The sequence below is a fragment of the Danio rerio genome, chromosome 17 (genome assembly GCF_049306965.1).
Source record: "Danio rerio strain Tuebingen ecotype United States chromosome 17, GRCz12tu, whole genome shotgun sequence".
Lineage (NCBI taxonomy): Eukaryota > Metazoa > Chordata > Actinopteri > Cypriniformes > Danionidae > Danio > Danio rerio.
In genome coordinates this window covers 46799701-46821192 of record NC_133192.1, presented here as the reverse complement: position 1 = coordinate 46821192, position 21492 = coordinate 46799701, and positions in this window count along the sequence as shown.

The following is a 21492-nucleotide window of genomic DNA, read 5'->3' as shown; positions in this document are numbered from 1 at the left end:
GTTAAAGCAAGTTGGAAGTGAAAATCTATGTCTCTGACTGAGTTTGCATTACTGTGATTTGACCTCTCTGCTGGCTGAGATAAGCTCATTTTCAACGTCCAATTCAGAATGTAATAAAACCAGATCCAGCCATAAAATGCATCATTCTTTTTTGTTTTAGATAACATTTCATGCACTGTTAAACATGTTAAAGCAAGTTGCAAGTGAAAATCTATGTCTCTGACTGAGTTTGCATTACTGTGATTTGACCTCTCTGCTGGCTGAGATAAGTTCATTTTCAACGTCCAATTCAGAATGTAATAAAACCTGATCCAGCTATAAAATGCATCATTCTTTTTTGTTTTAGACAACATTTCATGCACTGTTAAACATGTTAAAGCAAGTTGCAAGTGAAAATCTATGTCTCTGACTGAGTTTGCATTACTGTGATTTGACCTCTCTGCTGGCTGAGATAAGCTCATTTTCAACGTCCAATTCAGAATGTAATAAAACCAGATCCAGCCATAAAATGCATCATTCTTTTTTGTTTTAGACAACATTTCATGCACTGTTAAACATGTTAAAGCAAGTTGCAAGTGAAAATCTATGTCTCTGACTGAGTTTGCATTACTGTGATTTGACCTCTCTGCTGGCTGAGATAAGCTCATTTTCAACGTCCAATTCAGAATGTAATAAAACCAGATCCAGCCATAAAATGCATCATTCTTTTTTGTTTTAGATAACATTTCATGCACTGTTAAACATGTTAAAGCAAGTTGCAAGTGAAAATCTATGTCTCTGACTGAGTTTGCATTACTGTGATTTGACCTCTCTGCTGGCTGAGATAAGCTCATTTTCAACGTCCAATTCAGAATGTAATAAAACCTGATCCAGCCATAAAATGCATCATTCTTTTTTGTTTTAGACAACATTTCATGCACTGTTAAACATGTTAAAGCAAGTTGCAAGTGAAAATCTATGTCTCTGACTGAGTTTGCATTACTGTGATTTGACCTCTCTGCTGGCTGAGATAAGCTCATTTTCAACGTCCAATTCAGAATGTAATAAAACCTGATCCAGCCATAAAATGCATCATTCTTTTTTGTTTTAGACAACATTTCATGCACTGTTAAACATGTTAAAGCAAGTTGCAAGTGAAAATCTATGTCTCTGACTGAGTTTGCATTACTGTGATTTGACCTCTCTGCTGGCTGAGATAAGCTCATTTTCAACGTCCAATTCAGAATGTAATAAAACCAGATCCAGCCATAAAATGCATCATTCTTTTTTGTTTTAGATAACATTTCATGCACTGTTAAACATGTTAAAGCAAGTAGCAAGTGAAAATCTATGTCTCTGACTGAGTTTGCATTACTGTGATTTGACCTCTCTGCTGGCTGAGATAAGCTCATTTTCAACGTCCAATTCAGAATGTAATAAAACCAGATCCAGCCATAAAATGCATCATTCTTTTTTGTTTTAGACAACATTTCATGCACTGTTAAACATGTTAAAGCAAGTTGCAAGTGAAAATCTATGTCTCTGACTGAGTTTGCATTACTGTGATTTGACCTCTCTGCTGGCTGAGATAAGCTCATTTTCAACGTCTAATTCAGAATGTAATAAAACCTGATCCAGCTATAAAATGCATCATTCTTTTTTGTTTTAGATAACATTTCATGCACTGTTAAACATGTTAAAGCAAGTTGCAAGTGAAAATCTATGTCTCTGACTGAGTTTGCATTACTGTGATTTGACCTCTCTGCTGGCTGAGATAAGCTCATTTTCAACGTCCATTTCAGAAAGTGATAAAACCAGATCCAGCCATAAAATGCATCATTCTTTTTTAATTTAGACAACATTTCATGCACTGTTAAACATGTTAAAGCAAGTTGCAAGTGAAAATCTATGTCTCTGACTGAGTTTGCATTACTGTGATTTGACCTCTCTGCTGGCTGAGATAAGCTCATTTTCAACGTCCAATTCAGAATGTAATAAAACCTGATCCAGCCATAAAATGCATCATTCTTTTTTGTTTTAGATAACATTTCATGCACTGTTAAACATGTTAAAGCAAGTTGCAAGTGAAAATCTATGTCTCTGACTGAGTTTGCATTACTGTGATTTGACCTCTCTGCTGGCTGAGATAAGCTCATTTTCAACGTCCAATTCAGAATGTAATAAAACCTGATCCAGCCATAAAATGCATCATTCTTTTTTGTTTTAGACAACATTTCATGCACTGTTAAACATGTTAAAGCAAGTTGGAAGTGAAAATCTATGTCTCTGACTGAGTTTGCATTACTGTGATTTGACCTCTCTGCTGGCTGAGATAAGCTCATTTTCAACGTCCAATTCAGAATGTAATAAAACCAGATCCAGCCATAAAATGCATCATTCTTTTTTGTTTTAGATAACATTTCATGCACTGTTAAACATGTTAAAGCAAGTTGCAAGTGAAAATCTATGTCTCTGACTGAGTTTGCATTACTGTGATTTGACCTCTCTGCTGGCTGAGATAAGTTCATTTTCAACGTCCAATTCAGAATGTAATAAAACCTGATCCAGCTATAAAATGCATCATTCTTTTTTGTTTTAGACAACATTTCATGCACTGTTAAACATGTTAAAGCAAGTTGCAAGTGAAAATCTATGTCTCTGACTGAGTTTGCATTACTGTGATTTGACCTCTCTGCTGGCTGAGATAAGCTCATTTTCAACGTCCAATTCAGAATGTAATAAAACCAGATCCAGCCATAAAATGCATCATTCTTTTTTGTTTTAGACAACATTTCATGCACTGTTAAACATGTTAAAGCAAGTTGCAAGTGAAAATCTATGTCTCTGACTGAGTTTGCATTACTGTGATTTGACCTCTCTGCTGGCTGAGATAAGCTCATTTTCAACGTCCAATTCAGAATGTAATAAAACCAGATCCAGCCATAAAATGCATCATTCTTTTTTGTTTTAGATAACATTTCATGCACTGTTAAACATGTTAAAGCAAGTTGCAAGTGAAAATCTATGTCTCTGACTGAGTTTGCATTACTGTGATTTGACCTCTCTGCTGGCTGAGATAAGCTCATTTTCAACGTCCAATTCAGAATGTAATAAAACCTGATCCAGCTATAAAATGCATCATTCTTTTTTGTTTTAGATAACATTTCATGCACTGTTAAACATGTTAAAGCAAGTTGCAAGTGAAAATCTATGTCTCTGACTGAGTTTGCATTACTGTGATTTGACCTCTCTGCTGGCTGAGATAAGCTCATTTTCAACGTCCAATTCAGAATGTAATAAAACCTGATCCAGCCATAAATTGCATCATTCTTTTTTGTTTTAGACAACATTTCATGCACTGTTAAACATGTTAAAGCAAGTTGGAAGTGAAAATCTATGTCTCTGACTGAGTTTGCATTACTGTGATTTGACCTCTCTGCTGGCTGAGATAAGCTCATTTTCAACGTCCAATTCAGAATGTAATAAAACCAGATCCAGCCATAAAATGCATCATTCTTTTTTGTTTTAGATAACATTTCATGCACTGTTAAACATGTTAAAGCAAGTTGCAAGTGAAAATCTATGTCTCTGACTGAGTTTGCATTACTGTGATTTGACCTCTCTGCTGGCTGAGATAAGCTCATTTTCAACGTCCAATTCAGAATGTGATAAAACCTGATCCAGCTATAAAATGCATCATTCTTTTTTGTTTTAGACAACATTTCATGCACTGTTAAACATGTTAAAGCAAGTTTGAAGTGAAAATCTATGTCTCTGACTGAGTTTGCATTACTGTGATTTGACCTCTCTGCTGGCTGAGATAAGCTCATTTTCAACGTCCAATTCAGAATGTAATAAAACCAGATCCAGCCATAAAATGCATCATTCATTTTTGTTTTAGATAACATTTCATGCACTGTTAAACATGTTAAAGCAAGTTGCAAGTGAAAATCTATGTCTCTGACTGAGTTTGCATTACTGTGATTTGACCTCTCTGCTGGCTGAGATAAGCTCATTTTCAACGTCCAATTCAGAATGTAATAAAACCTGATCCAGCTATAAAATGCATCATTCTTTTTTGTTTTAGACAACATTTCATGCACTGTTAAACATGTTAAAGCAAGTTGCAAGTGAAAATCTATGTCTCTGACTGAGTTTGCATTACTGTGATTTGACCTCTCTGCTGGCTGAGATAAGTTCATTTTCAACGTCCAATTCAGAATGTAATAAAACCTGATCCAGCTATAAAATGCATCATTCTTTTTTGTTTTAGACAACATTTCATGCACTGTTAAACATGTTAAAGCAAGTTGCAAGTGAAAATCTATGTCTCTGACTGAGTTTGCATTACTGTGATTTGACCTCTCTGCTGGCTGAGATAAGCTCATTTTCAACGTCCATTTCAGAAAGTGATAAAACCTGATCCAGCCATAAAATGCATCATTCTTTTTTGTTTTAGATAAAGTTTCATGCACTGTTAAACATGTTAAAGCAAGTTGCAAGTGAAAATCTATGTCTCTGACTGAGTTTGCATTACTGTGATTTGACCTCTCTGCTGGCTGAGATAAGCTCATTTTCAACGTCCAATTCAGAATGTAATAAAACCTGATCCAGCCATAAAATGCATCATTCTTTTTTGTTTTAGACAACATTTCATGCACTGTTAAACATGTTAAAGCAAGTTGCAAGTGAAAATCTATGTCTCTGACTGAGTTTGCATTACTGTGATTTGACCTCTCTGCTGGCTGAGATAAGCTCATTTTCAACGTCCAATTCAGAATGTAATAAAACCAGATCCAGCCATAAAATGCATCATTCTTTTTTGTTTTAGATAACATTTCATGCACTGTTAAACATGTTAAAGCAAGTTGGAAGTGAAAATCTATGTCTCTGACTGAGTTTGCATTACTGTGATTTGACCTCTCTGCTGGCTGAGATAAGCTCATTTTCAACGTCCAATTCAGAATGTAATAAAACCAGATCCAGCCATAAAATGCATCATTCTTTTTTGTTTTAGATAACATTTCATGCACTGTTAAACATGTTAAAGCAAGTTGCAAGTGAAAATCTATGTCTCTGACTGAGTTTGCATTACTGTGATTTGACCTCTCTGCTGGCTGAGATAAGTTCATTTTCAACGTCCAATTCAGAATGTAATAAAACCTGATCCAGCTATAAAATGCATCATTCTTTTTTGTTTTAGACAACATTTCATGCACTGTTAAACATGTTAAAGCAAGTTGCAAGTGAAAATCTATGTCTCTGACTGAGTTTGCATTACTGTGATTTGACCTCTCTGCTGGCTGAGATAAGCTCATTTTCAACGTCCAATTCAGAATGTAATAAAACCAGATCCAGCCATAAAATGCATCATTCTTTTTTGTTTTAGACAACATTTCATGCACTGTTAAACATGTTAAAGCAAGTTGCAAGTGAAAATCTATGTCTCTGACTGAGTTTGCATTACTGTGATTTGACCTCTCTGCTGGCTGAGATAAGCTCATTTTCAACGTCCAATTCAGAATGTAATAAAACCAGATCCAGCCATAAAATGCATCATTCTTTTTTGTTTTAGATAACATTTCATGCACTGTTAAACATGTTAAAGCAAGTTGCAAGTGAAAATCTATGTCTCTGACTGAGTTTGCATTACTGTGATTTGACCTCTCTGCTGGCTGAGATAAGCTCATTTTCAACGTCCAATTCAGAATGTAATAAAACCTGATCCAGCCATAAAATGCATCATTCTTTTTTGTTTTAGACAACATTTCATGCACTGTTAAACATGTTAAAGCAAGTTGCAAGTGAAAATCTATGTCTCTGACTGAGTTTGCATTACTGTGATTTGACCTCTCTGCTGGCTGAGATAAGCTCATTTTCAACGTCCAATTCAGAATGTAATAAAACCTGATCCAGCCATAAAATGCATCATTCTTTTTTGTTTTAGACAACATTTCATGCACTGTTAAACATGTTAAAGCAAGTTGCAATTGAAAATCTATGTCTCTGACTGAGTTTGCATTACTGTGATTTGACCTCTCTGCTGGCTGAGATAAGCTCATTTTCAACGTCCAATTCAGAATGTAATAAAACCTGATCCAGCTATAAAATGCATCATTCTTTTTTGTTTTAGATAACATTTCATGCACTGTTAAACATGTTAAAGCAAGTTGCAAGTGAAAATCTATGTCTCTGACTGAGTTTGCATTACTGTGATTTGACCTCTCTGCTGGCTGAGATAAGCTCATTTTCAACGTCCAATTCAGAATGTAATAAAACCTGATCCAGCCATAAATTGCATCATTCTTTTTTGTTTTAGACAACATTTCATGCACTGTTAAACATGTTAAAGCAAGTTGGAAGTGAAAATCTATGTCTCTGACTGAGTTTGCATTACTGTGATTTGACCTCTCTGCTGGCTGAGATAAGCTCATTTTCAACGTCCAATTCAGAATGTAATAAAACCAGATCCAGCCATAAAATGCATCATTCTTTTTTGTTTTAGATAACATTTCATGCACTGTTAAACATGTTAAAGCAAGTTGCAAGTCAAAATCTATGTCTCTGACTGAGTTTGCATTACTGTAATTTGACCTCTCTGCTGGCTGAGATAAGCTCATTTTCAACGTCCATTTCAGAAAGTGATAAAACCAGATCCAGCCATAAAATGCATCATTCTTTTTTAATTTAGACAACATTTCATGCACTGTTAAACATGTTAAAGCAAGTTGCAAGTGAAAATCTATGTCTCTGACTAAGTTTGCATTACTGTGATTTGACCTCTCTGCTGGCTGAGATAAGCTCATTTTCAACGTCCAATTCAGAATGTGATAAAACCTGATCCAGCTATAAAATGCATCATTCTTTTTTGTTTTAGACAACATTTCATGCACTGTTAAACATGTTAAAGCAAGTTTGAAGTGAAAATCTATGTCTCTGACTGAGTTTGCATTACTGTGATTTGACCTCTCTGCTGGCTGAGATAAGCTCATTTTCAACGTCCAATTCAGAATGTAATAAAACCAGATCCAGCCATAAAATGCATCATTCATTTTTGTTTTAGATAACATTTCATGCACTGTTAAACATGTTAAAGCAAGTTGCAAGTGAAAATCTATGTCTCTGACTGAGTTTGCATTACTGTGATTTGACCTCTCTGCTGGCTGAGATAAGCTCATTTTCAACGTCCAATTCAGAATGTAATAAAACCTGATCCAGCTATAAAATGCATCATTCTTTTTTGTTTTAGACAACATTTCATGCACTGTTAAACATGTTAAAGCAAGTTGCAAGTGAAAATCTATGTCTCTGACTGAGTTTGCATTACTGTGATTTGACCTCTCTGCTGGCTGAGATAAGTTCATTTTCAACGTCCAATTCAGAATGTAATAAAACCAGATCCAGCCATAAAATGCATCATTCTTTTTTGTTTTAGACAACATTTCATGCACTGTTAAACATGTTAAAGCAAGTTGCAAGTGAAAATCTATGTCTCTGACTGAGTTTGCATTACTGTGATTTGACCTCTCTGCTGGCTGAGATAAGCTCATTTTCAACGTCCAATTCAGAATGTAATAAAACCAGATCCAGCCATAAAATGCATCATTCTTTTTTGTTTTAGATAACATTTCATGCACTGTTAAACATGTTAAAGCAAGTTGCAAGTGAAAATCTATGTCTCTGACTGAGTTTGCATTACTGTGATTTGACCTCTCTGCTGGCTGAGATAAGCTCATTTTCAACGTCCAATTCAGAATGTAATAAAACCTGATCCAGCCATAAAATGCATCATTCTTTTTTGTTTTAGACAACATTTCATGCACTGTTAAACATGTTAAAGCAAGTTGCAAGTGAAAATCTATGTCTCTGACTGAGTTTGCATTACTGTGATTTGACCTCTCTGCTGGCTGAGATAAGCTCATTTTCAACGTCCAATTCAGAATGTAATAAAACCAGATCCAGCCATAAAATGCATCATTCTTTTTTGTTTTAGATAACATTTCATGCACTGTTAAACATGTTAAAGCAAGTAGCAAGTGAAAATCTATGTCTCTGACTGAGTTTGCATTACTGTGATTTGACCTCTCTGCTGGCTGAGATAAGCTCATTTTCAACGTCCAATTCAGAATGTAATAAAACCTGATCCAGCCATAAAATGCATCATTCTTTTTTGTTTTAGACAACATTTCATGCACTGTTAAACATGTTAAAGCAAGTTGCAAGTGAAAATCTATGTCTCTGACTGAGTTTGCATTACTGTGATTTGACCTCTCTGCTGGCTGAGATAAGCTCATTTTCAACGTCTAATTCAGAATGTAATAAAACCTGATCCAGCTATAAAATGCATCATTCTTTTTTGTTTTAGATAACATTTCATGCACTGTTAAACATGTTAAAGCAAGTTGCAAGTGAAAATCTATGTCTCTGACTGAGTTTGCATTACTGTGATTTGACCTCTCTGCTGGCTGAGATAAGCTCATTTTCAACGTCCATTTCAGAAAGTGATAAAACCAGATCCAGCCATAAAATGCATCATTCTTTTTTAATTTAGACAACATTTCATGCACTGTTAAACATGTTAAAGCAAGTTGCAAGTGAAAATCTATGTCTCTGACTGAGTTTGCATTACTGTGATTTGACCTCTCTGCTGGCTGAGATAAGCTCATTTTCAACGTCCAATTCAGAATGTAATAAAACCTGATCCAGCCATAAAATGCATCATTCTTTTTTGTTTTAGACAACATTTCATGCACTGTTAAACATGTTAAAGCAAGTTGCAAGTGAAAATCTATGTCTCTGACTGAGTTTGCATTACTGTGATTTGACCTCTCTGCTGGCTGAGATAAGCTCATTTTCAACGTCCAATTCAGAATGTAATAAAACCTGATCCAGCCATAAAATGCATCATTCTTTTTTGTTTTAGACAACATTTCATGCACTGTTAAACATGTTAAAGCAAGTTGCAAGTGAAAATCTATGTCTCTGACTGAGTTTGCATTACTGTGATTTGACCTCTCTGCTGGCTGAGATAAGCTCATTTTCAACGTCCAATTCAGAATGTAATAAAACCTGATCCAGCTATAAAATGCATCATTCTTTTTTGTTTTAGATAACATTTCATGCACTGTTAAACATGTTAAAGCAAGTTGCAAGTGAAAATCTATGTCTCTGACTGAGTTTGCATTACTGTGATTTGACCTCTCTGCTGGCTGAGATAAGCTCATTTTCAACGTCCAATTCAGAATGTAATAAAACCTGATCCAGCCATAAATTGCATCATTCTTTGTTGTTTTAGACAACATTTCATGCACTGTTAAACATGTTAAAGCAAGTTGGAAGTGAAAATCTATGTCTCTGACTGAGTTTGCATTACTGTGATTTGACCTCTCTGCTGGCTGAGATAAGCTCATTTTCAACGTCCAATTCAGAATGTAATAAAACCAGATCCAGCCATAAAATGCATCATTCTTTTTTGTTTTAGATAACATTTCATGCACTGTTAAACATGTTAAAGCAAGTTGCAAGTGAAAATCTATGTCTCTGACTGAGTTTGCATTACTGTAATTTGACCTCTCTGCTGGCTGAGATAAGCTCATTTTCAACGTCCATTTCAGAAAGTGATAAAACCAGATCCAGCCATAAAATGCATCATTCTTTTTTAATTTAGACAACATTTCATGCACTGTTAAACATGTTAAAGCAAGTTGCAAGTGAAAATCTATGTCTCTGACTAAGTTTGCATTACTGTGATTTGACCTCTCTGCTGGCTGAGATAAGCTCATTTTCAACGTCCAATTCAGAATGTGATAAAACCTGATCCAGCTATAAAATGCATCATTCTTTTTTGTTTTAGACAACATTTCATGCACTGTTAAACATGTTAAAGCAAGTTTGAAGTGAAAATCTATGTCTCTGACTGAGTTTGCATTACTGTGATTTGACCTCTCTGCTGGCTGAGATAAGCTCATTTTCAACGTCCAATTCAGAATGTAATAAAACCTGATCCAGCTATAAAATGCATCATTCTTTTTTGTTTTAGACAACATTTCATGCACTGTTAAACATGTTAAAGCAAGTTGCAAGTGAAAATCTATGTCTCTGACTGAGTTTGCATTACTGTAATTTGACCTCTCTGCTGGCTGAGATAAGCTCATTTTCAACGTCCATTTCAGAAAGTGATAAAACCAGATCCAGCCATAAAATGCATCATTCTTTTTTAATTTAGACAACATTTCATGCACTGTTAAACATGTTAAAGCAAGTTGCAAGTGAAAATCTATGTCTCTGACTGAGTTTGCATTACTGTGATTTGACCTCTCTGCTGGCTGAGATAAGCTCATTTTCAACGTCCAATTCAGAATGTGATAAAACCTGATCCAGCTATAAAATGCATCATTCTTTTTTGTTTTAGACAACATTTCATGCACTGTTAAACATGTTAAAGCAAGTTGGAAGTGAAAATCTATGTCTCTGACTGAGTTTGCATTACTGTGATTTGACCTCTCTGCTGGCTGAGATAAGCTCATTTTCAACGTCCAATTCAGAATGTAATAAAACCAGATCCAGCCATAAAATGCATCATTCATTTTTGTTTTAGATAACATTTCATGCACTGTTAAACATGTTAAAGCAAGTTGCAAGTGAAAATCTATGTCTCTGACTGAGTTTGCATTACTCTGATTTGACCTCTCTGCTGGCTGAGATAAGCTCATTTTCAACGTCCAATTCAGAATGTAATAAAACCAGATCCAGCCATAAAATGCATCATTCTTTTTTGTTTTAGACAACATTTCATACACTGTTAAACATGTTAAAGCAAGTTGCAAGTGAAAATCTATGTCTCTGACTGAGTTTGCATTACTGTGATTTGACCTCTCTGCTGGCTGAGATAAGCTCATTTTCAACGTCCATTTCAGAATGTAATAAAACCTGATCCAGCTATAAAATGCATCATTCTTTTTTGTTTTAGACAACATTTCATGCACTGTTAAACATGTTAAAGCAAGTTGCAAGTGAAAATCTATGTCTCTGACTGAGTTTGCATTACTGTGATTTGACCTCTCTGCTGGCTGAGATAAGCTCATTTTCAACGTCCAATTCAGAAAGTGATAAAACCAGATCCAGCCATAAAATGCATCATTCTTTTTTGTTTTAGACAACATTTCATGCACTTTTAAACATGTTAAAGCAAGTTGCAAGTGAAAATCTATGTCTCTGACTGAGTTTGCATTACTGTGATTTGACCTCTCTGCTGGCTGAGATAAGCTCATTTTCAACGTCCAATTCAGAATGTAATAAAACCTGATCCAGCCATAAAATGCATCATTCTTTTTTGTTTTAGACAACATTTCATGCACTGTTAAACATGTTAAAGCAAGTTGCAAGTGAAAATCTATGTCTCTGACTGAGTTTGCATTACTGTGATTTGACCTCTCTGCTGGCTGAGATAAGCTCATTTTCAACGTCCAATTCAGAATGTAATAAAACCAGATCCAGCCATAAAATGCATCATTCTTTTTTGTTTTAGATAACATTTCATGCACTGTTAAACATGTTAAAGCAAGTTGCAAGTGAAAATCTATGTCTCTGACTGAGTTTGCATTACTGTGATTTGACCTCTCTGCTGGCTGAGATAAGCTCATTTTCAACGTCCAATTCAGAATGTAATAAAACCTGATCCAGCTATAAAATGCATCATTCTTTTTTGTTTTAGACAACATTTCATGCACTGTTAAACATGTTAAAGCAAGTTGCAAGTGAAAATCTATGTCTCTGACTGAGTTTGCATTACTGTAATTTGACCTCTCTGCTGGCTGAGATAAGCTCATTTTCAACGTCCATTTCAGAAAGTGATAAAACCAGATCCAGCCATAAAATGCATCATTCTTTTTTAATTTAGACAACATTTCATGCACTGTTAAACATGTTAAAGCAAGTTGCAAGTGAAAATCTATGTCTCTGACTAAGTTTGCATTACTGTGATTTGACCTCTCTGCTGGTTGAGATAAGCTCATTTTCAACGTCCAATTCAGAATGTGATAAAACCTGATCCAGCTATAAAATGCATCATTCTTTTTTGTTTTAGACAACATTTCATGCACTGTTAAACATGTTAAAGCAAGTTGGAAGTGAAAATCTATGTCTCTGACTGAGTTTGCATTACTGTGATTTGACCTCTCTGCTGGCTGAGATAAGCTCATTTTCAACGTCCAATTCAGAATGTAATAAAACCAGATCCAGCCATAAAATGCATCATTCATTTTTGTTTTAGATAACATTTCATGCACTGTTAAACATGTTAAAGCAAGTTGCAAGTGAAAATCTATGTCTCTGACTGAGTTTGCATTACTGTGATTTGACCTCTCTGCTGGCTGAGATAAGCTCATTTTCAACGTCCAATTCAGAATGTAATAAAACCTGATCCAGCTATAAAATGCATCATTCTTTTTTGTTTTAGACAACATTTCATGCACTGTTAAACATGTTAAAGCAAGTTGCAAGTGAAAATCTATGTCTCTGACTGAGTTTGCATTACTGTGATTTGACCTCTCTGCTGGCTGAGATAAGCTCATTTTCAACGTCCATTTCAGAAAGTGATAAAACCAGATCCAGCCATAAAATGCATCATTCTTTTTTAATTTAGACAACATTTCATGCACTGTTAAACATGTTAAAGCAAGTTGCAAGTGAAAATCTATGTCTCTGACTGAGTTTGCATTACTGTGATTTGACCTCTCTGCTGGCTGAGATAAGCTCATTTTCAACGTCCAATTCAGAATGTAATAAAACCTGATCCAGCCATAAAATGCATCATTCTTTTTTGTTTTAGATAACATTTCATGCACTGTTAAACATGTTAAAGCAAGTTGCAAGTGAAAATCTATGTCTCTGACTGAGTTTGCATTACTGTGATTTGACCTCTCTGCTGGCTGAGATAAGCTCATTTTCAACGTCCAATTCAGAATGTAATAAAACCTGATCCAGCCATAAAATGCATCATTCTTTTTTGTTTTAGACAACATTTCATGCACTGTTAAACATGTTAAAGCAAGTTGGAAGTGAAAATCTATGTCTCTGACTGAGTTTGCATTACTGTGATTTGACCTCTCTGCTGGCTGAGATAAGCTCATTTTCAACGTCCAATTCAGAATGTAATAAAACCAGATCCAGCCATAAAATGCATCATTCTTTTTTGTTTTAGATAACATTTCATGCACTGTTAAACATGTTAAAGCAAGTTGCAAGTGAAAATCTATGTCTCTGACTGAGTTTGCATTACTGTGATTTGACCTCTCTGCTGGCTGAGATGAGCTCATTTTCAACGTCCAATTCAGAATGTAATAAAACCTGATCCAGCTATAAAATGCATCATTCTTTTTTGTTTTAGACAACATTTCATGCACTGTTAAACATGTTAAAGCAAGTTGCAAGTGAAAATCTATGTCTCTGACTGAGTTTGCATTACTGTGATTTGACCTCTCTGCTGGCTGAGATAAGCTCATTTTCAACGTCCAATTCAGAATGTAATAAAACCAGATCCAGCCATAAAATGCATCATTCTTTTTTTGTTTTAGACAACATTTCATGCACTGTTAAACATGTTAAAGCAAGTTGCAAGTGAAAATCTATGTCTCTGACTGAGTTTGCATTACTGTGATTTGACCTCTCTGCTGGCTGAGATAAGCTCATTTTCAACGTCCAATTCAGAATGTAATAAAACCAGATCCAGCCATAAAATGCATCATTCTTTTTTGTTTTAGATAACATTTCATGCACTGTTAAACATGTTAAAGCAAGTTGCAAGTGAAAATCTATGTCTCTGACTGAGTTTGCATTACTGTGATTTGACCTGTCTGCTGGCTGAGATAAGCTCATTTTCAACGTCCAATTCAGAATGTAATAAAACCTGATCCAGCCATAAAATGCATCATTCTTTTTTGTTTTAGACAACATTTCATGCACTGTTAAACATGTTAAAGCAAGTTGCAAGTGAAAATCTATGTCTCTGACTGAGTTTGCATTACTGTGATTTGACCTCTCTGCTGGCTGAGATAAGCTCATTTTCAACGTCCAATTCAGAATGTAATAAAACCTGATCCAGCCATAAAATGCATCATTCTTTTTTGTTTTAGACAACATTTCATGCACTGTTAAACATGTTAAAGCAAGTTGCAAGTGAAAATCTATGTCTCTGACTGAGTTTGCATTACTGTGATTTGACCTCTCTGCTGGCTGAGATAAGCTCATTTTCAACGTCCAATTCAGAATGTAATAAAACCTGATCCAGCTATAAAATGCATCATTCTTTTTTGTTTTAGATAACATTTCATGCACTGTTAAACATGTTAAAGCAAGTTGCAAGTGAAAATCTATGTCTCTGACTGAGTTTGCATTACTGTGATTTGACCTCTCTGCTGGCTGAGATAAGCTCATTTTCAACGTCCAATTCAGAATGTAATAAAACCTGATCCAGCCATAAATTGCATCATTCTTTTTTGTTTTAGACAACATTTCATGCACTGTTAAACATGTTAAAGCAAGTTGGAAGTGAAAATCTATGTCTCTGACTGAGTTTGCATTACTGTGATTTGACCTCTCTGCTGGCTGAGATAAGCTCATTTTCAACGTCCAATTCAGAATGTAATAAAACCAGATCCAGCCATAAAATGCATCATTCTTTTTTGTTTTAGATAACATTTCATGCACTGTTAAACATGTTAAAGCAAGTTGCAAGTGAAAATCTATGTCTCTGACTGAGTTTGCATTACTGTGATTTGACCTCTCTGCTGGCTGAGATAAGCTCATTTTCAACGTCCAATTCAGAATGTAATAAAACCTGATCCAGCTATAAAATGCATCATTCTTTTTTGTTTTAGACAACATTTCATGCACTGTTAAACATGTTAAAGCAAGTTGCAAGTGAAAATCTATGTCTCTGACTGAGTTTGCATTACTGTAATTTGACCTCTCTGCTGGCTGAGATAAGCTCATTTTCAACGTCCATTTCAGAAAGTGATAAAACCAGATCCAGCCATAAAATGCATCATTCTTTTTTAATTTAGACAACATTTCATGCACTGTTAAACATGTTAAAGCAAGTTGCAAGTGAAAATCTATGTCTCTGACTAAGTTTGCATTACTGTGATTTGACCTCTCTGCTGGCTGAGATAAGCTCATTTTCAACGTCCAATTCAGAATGTGATAAAACCTGATCCAGCTATAAAATGCATCATTCTTTTTTGTTTTAGACAACATTTCATGCACTGTTAAACATGTTAAAGCAAGTTGGAAGTGAAAATCTATGTCTCTGACTGAGTTTGCATTACTGTGATTTGACCTCTCTGCTGGCTGAGATAAGCTCATTTTCAACGTCCAATTCAGAATGTAATAAAACCAGATCCAGCCATAAAATGCATCATTCATTTTTGTTTTAGATAACATTTCATGCACTGTTAAACATGTTAAAGCAAGTTGCAAGTGAAAATCTATGTCTCTGACTGAGTTTGCATTACTGTGATTTGACCTCTCTGCTGGCTGAGATAAGCTCATTTTCAACGTCCAATTCAGAATGTAATAAAACCTGATCCAGCTATAAAATGCATCATTCTTTTTTGTTTTAGACAACATTTCATGCACTGTTAAACATGTTAAAGCAAGTTGCAAGTGAAAATCTATGTCTCTGACTGAGTTTGCATTACTGTAATTTGACCTCTCTGCTGGCTGAGATAAGCTCATTTTCAACGTCCATTTCAGAAAGTGATAAAACCAGATCCAGCCATAAAATGCATCATTCTTTTTTAATTTAGACAACATTTCATGCACTGTTAAACATGTTAAAGCAAGTTGCAAGTGAAAATCTATGTCTCTGACTAAGTTTGCATTACTGTGATTTGACCTCTCTGCTGGCTGAGATAAGCTCATTTTCAACGTCCAATTCAGAAAGTGATAAAAACAGATCCAGCCATAAAATGCATCATTCTTTTTTGTTTTAGACAACATTTCATACACTGTTAAACATGTTAAAGCAAGTTGCAAGTGAAAATCTATGTCTCTGACTGAGTTTGCATTACTGTGATTTGACCTCTCTGCTGGCTGAGATAAGCTCATTTTCAACGTCCAATTCAGAATGTAATAAAACCTGATCCAGCCATAAAATGCATCATTCTTTTTTGTTTTAGATAACATTTCATGCACTGTTAAACATGTTAAAGCAAGTTGCAAGTGAAAATCTATGTCTCTGACTGAGTTTGCATTACTGTGATTTGACCTCTCTGCTGGCTGAGATAAGCTCATTTTCAACGTCCAATTCAGAATGTAATAAAACCTGATCCAGCCATAAAATGCATCATTCTTTTTTGTTTTAGACAACATTTCATGCACTGTTAAACATGTTAAAGCAAGTTGGAAGTGAAAATCTATGTCTCTGACTGAGTTTGCATTACTGTGATTTGACCTCTCTGCTGGCTGAGATAAGCTCATTTTCAACGTCCAATTCAGAATGTAATAAAACCAGATCCAGCCATAAAATGCATCATTCTTTTTTGTTTTAGATAACATTTCATGCACTGTTAAACATGTTAAAGCAAGTTGCAAGTGAAAATCTATGTCTCTGACTGAGTTTGCATTACTGTGATTTGACCTCTCTGCTGGCTGAGATGAGCTCATTTTCAACGTCCAATTCAGAATGTAATAAAACCTGATCCAGCTATAAAATGCATCATTCTTTTTTGTTTTAGACAACATTTCATGCACTGTTAAACATGTTAAAGCAAGTTGCAAGTGAAAATCTATGTCTCTGACTGAGTTTGCATTACTGTGATTTGACCTCTCTGCTGGCTGAGATAAGCTCATTTTCAACGTCCAATTCAGAATGTAATAAAACCAGATCCAGCCATAAAATGCATCATTCTTTTTTTGTTTTAGACAACATTTCATGCACTGTTAAACATGTTAAAGCAAGTTGCAAGTGAAAATCTATGTCTCTGACTGAGTTTGCATTACTGTGATTTGACCTCTCTGCTGGCTGAGATAAGCTCATTTTCAACGTCCAATTCAGAATGTAATAAAACCAGATCCAGCCATAAAATGCATCATTCTTTTTTGTTTTAGATAACATTTCATGCACTGTTAAACATGTTAAAGCAAGTTGCAAGTGAAAATCTATGTCTCTGACTGAGTTTGCATTACTGTGATTTGACCTGTCTGCTGGCTGAGATAAGCTCATTTTCAACGTCCAATTCAGAATGTAATAAAACCTGATCCAGCCATAAAATGCATCATTCTTTTTTGTTTTAGACAACATTTCATGCACTGTTAAACATGTTAAAGCAAGTTGCAAGTGAAAATCTATGTCTCTGACTGAGTTTGCATTACTGTGATTTGACCTCTCTGCTGGCTGAGATAAGCTCATTTTCAACGTCCAATTCAGAATGTAATAAAACCTGATCCAGCCATAAAATGCATCATTCTTTTTTGTTTTAGACAACATTTCATGCACTGTTAAACATGTTAAAGCAAGTTGCAAGTGAAAATCTATGTCTCTGACTGAGTTTGCATTACTGTGATTTGACCTCTCTGCTGGCTGAGATAAGCTCATTTTCAACGTCCAATTCAGAATGTAATAAAACCTGATCCAGCTATAAAATGCATCATTCTTTTTTGTTTTAGATAACATTTCATGCACTGTTAAACATGTTAAAGCAAGTTGCAAGTGAAAATCTATGTCTCTGACTGAGTTTGCATTACTGTGATTTGACCTCTCTGCTGGCTGAGATAAGCTCATTTTCAACGTCCAATTCAGAATGTAATAAAACCTGATCCAGCCATAAATTGCATCATTCTTTTTTGTTTTAGACAACATTTCATGCACTGTTAAACATGTTAAAGCAAGTTGGAAGTGAAAATCTATGTCTCTGACTGAGTTTGCATTACTGTGATTTGACCTCTCTGCTGGCTGAGATAAGCTCATTTTCAACGTCCAATTCAGAATGTAATAAAACCAGATCCAGCCATAAAATGCATCATTCTTTTTTGTTTTAGATAACATTTCATGCACTGTTAAACATGTTAAAGCAAGTTGCAAGTGAAAATCTATGTCTCTGACTGAGTTTGCATTACTGTGATTTGACCTCTCTGCTGGCTGAGATAAGCTCATTTTCAACGTCCAATTCAGAATGTAATAAAACCTGATCCAGCTATAAAATGCATCATTCTTTTTTGTTTTAGACAACATTTCATGCACTGTTAAACATGTTAAAGCAAGTTGCAAGTGAAAATCTATGTCTCTGACTGAGTTTGCATTACTGTAATTTGACCTCTCTGCTGGCTGAGATAAGCTCATTTTCAACGTCCATTTCAGAAAGTGATAAAACCAGATCCAGCCATAAAATGCATCATTCTTTTTTAATTTAGACAACATTTCATGCACTGTTAAACATGTTAAAGCAAGTTGCAAGTGAAAATCTATGTCTCTGACTAAGTTTGCATTACTGTGATTTGACCTCTCTGCTGGCTGAGATAAGCTCATTTTCAACGTCCAATTCAGAATGTGATAAAACCTGATCCAGCTATAAAATGCATCATTCTTTTTTGTTTTAGACAACATTTCATGCACTGTTAAACATGTTAAAGCAAGTTGGAAGTGAAAATCTATGTCTCTGACTGAGTTTGCATTACTGTGATTTGACCTCTCTGCTGGCTGAGATAAGCTCATTTTCAACGTCCAATTCAGAATGTAATAAAACCAGATCCAGCCATAAAATGCATCATTCATTTTTGTTTTAGATAACATTTCATGCACTGTTAAACATGTTAAAGCAAGTTGCAAGTGAAAATCTATGTCTCTGACTGAGTTTGCATTACTGTGATTTGACCTCTCTGCTGGCTGAGATAAGCTCATTTTCAACGTCCAATTCAGAATGTAATAAAACCTGATCCAGCTATAAAATGCATCATTCTTTTTTGTTTTAGACAACATTTCATGCACTGTTAAACATGTTAAAGCAAGTTGCAAGTGAAAATCTATGTCTCTGACTGAGTTTGCATTACTGTAATTTGACCTCTCTGCTGGCTGAGATAAGCTCATTTTCAACGTCCATTTCAGAAAGTGATAAAACCAGATCCAGCCATAAAATGCATCATTCTTTTTTAATTTAGACAACATTTCATGCACTGTTAAACATGTTAAAGCAAGTTGCAAGTGAAAATCTATGTCTCTGACTAAGTTTGCATTACTGTGATTTGACCTCTCTGCTGGCTGAGATAAGCTCATTTTCAACGTCCAATTCAGAAAGTGATAAAAACAGATCCAGCCATAAAATGCATCATTCTTTTTTGTTTTAGACAACATTTCATACACTGTTAAACATGTTAAAGCAAGTTGCAAGTGAAAATCTATGTCTCTGACTGAGTTTGCATTACTGTGATTTGACCTCTCTGCTGGCTGAGATAAGCTCATTTTCAACGTCCAATTCAGAATGTAATAAAACCTGATCCAGCCATAAAATGCATCATTCTTTTTTGTTTTAGATAACATTTCATGCACTGTTAAACATGTTAAAGCAAGTTGCAAGTGAAAATCTATGTCTCTGACTGAGTTTGCATTACTGTGATTTGACCTCTCTGCTGGCTGAGATAAGCTCATTTTCAACGTCCAATTCAGAATGTAATAAAACCTGATCCAGCCATAAAATGCATCATTCTTTTTTGTTTTAGACAACATTTCATGCACTGTTAAACATGTTAAAGCAAGTTGGAAGTGAAAATCTATGTCTCTGACTGAGTTTGCATTACTGTGATTTGACCTCTCTGCTGGCTGAGATAAGCTCATTTTCAACGTCCAATTCAGAATGTAATAAAACCAGATCCAGCCATAAAATGCATCATTCTTTTTTGTTTTAGATAACATTTCATGCACTGTTAAACATGTTAAAGCAAGTTGCAAGTGAAAATCTATGTCTCTGACTGAGTTTGCATTACTGTGATTTGACCTCTCTGCTGGCTGAGATAAGCTCATTTTCAACGTCCAATTCAGAATGTAATAAAACCTGATCCAGCCATAAAATGCATCATTCTTTTTTGTTTTAGACAACATTTCATGCACTGTTAAACATGTTAAAGCAAGTTGGAAGTGAAAATCTATGTCTCTGACTGAGTTTGCATTACTGTGATTTGACCTCTCTGCTGGCTGAGATAAGCTCATTTTCAACGTCCAATTCAGAATGTAATAAAACCAGATCCAGCCATAAAATGCATCATTCTTTTTTGTTTTAGATAACATTTCATGCACTGTTAAACATGTTAAAGCAAGTTGCAAGTGAAAATCTATGTCTCTGACTGAGTTTGCATTACTGTGATTTGACCTCTCTGCTGGCTGAGATAAGCTCATTTTCAACGTCCAATTCAGAATGTAATAAAACCAGATCCAGCCATAAAATGCATCATTCTTTTTTTGTTTTAGACAACATTTCATGCACTGTTAAACATGTTAAAGCAAGTTGCAAGTGAAAATCTATGTCTCTGACTGAGTTTGCATTACTGTGATTTGACCTCTCTGCTGGCTGAGATAAGCTCATTTTCAACGTCCAATTCAGAATGTAATAAAACCAGATCCAGCCATAAAATGCATCATTCTTTTTTGTTTTAGATAACATTTCATGCACTGTTAAACATGTTAAAGCAAGTTGCAAGTGAAAATCTATGTCTCTGACTGAGTTTGCATTACTGTGATTTGACCTCTCTGCTGGCTGAGATAAGCTCATTTTCAACGTCCAATTCAGAATGTAATAAAACCTGATCCAGCCATAAAATGCATCATTCTTTTTTGTTTTAGACAACATTTCATGCACTGTTAAACATGTTAAAGCAAGTTGCAAGTGAAAATCTATGTCTCTGACTGAGTTTGCATTACTGTGATTTGACCTCTCTGCTGGCTGAGATAAGCTCATTTTCAACGTCCAATTCAGAATGTAATAAAACCTGATCCAGCCATAAAATGCATCATTCTTTTTTGTTTTAGACAACATTTCATGCACTGTTAAACATGTTAAAGCAAGTTGCAAGTGAAAATCTATGTCTCTGACTGAGTTTGCATTACTGTGATTTGACCTCTCTGCTGGCTGAGATAAGCTCATTTTCAACGTCCAATTCAGAATGTAATAAAACCTGATCCAGCTATAAAATGCATCATTCTTTTTTGTTTTAGATAACATTTCATGCACTGTTAAACATGTTAAAGCAAGTTGCAAGTGAAAATCTATGTCTCTGACTGAGTTTGCATTACTGTGATTTGACCTCTCTGCTGGCTGAGATAAGCTCATTTTCAACGTCCAATTCAGAATGTAATAAAACCTGATCCAGCCATAAATTGCATCATTCTTTTTTGTTTTAGACAACATTTCATGCACTGTTAAACATGTTAAAGCAAGTTGGAAGTGAAAATCTATGTCTCTGACTGAGTTTGCATTACTGTGATTTGACCTCTCTGCTGGCTGAGATAAGCTCATTTTCAACGTC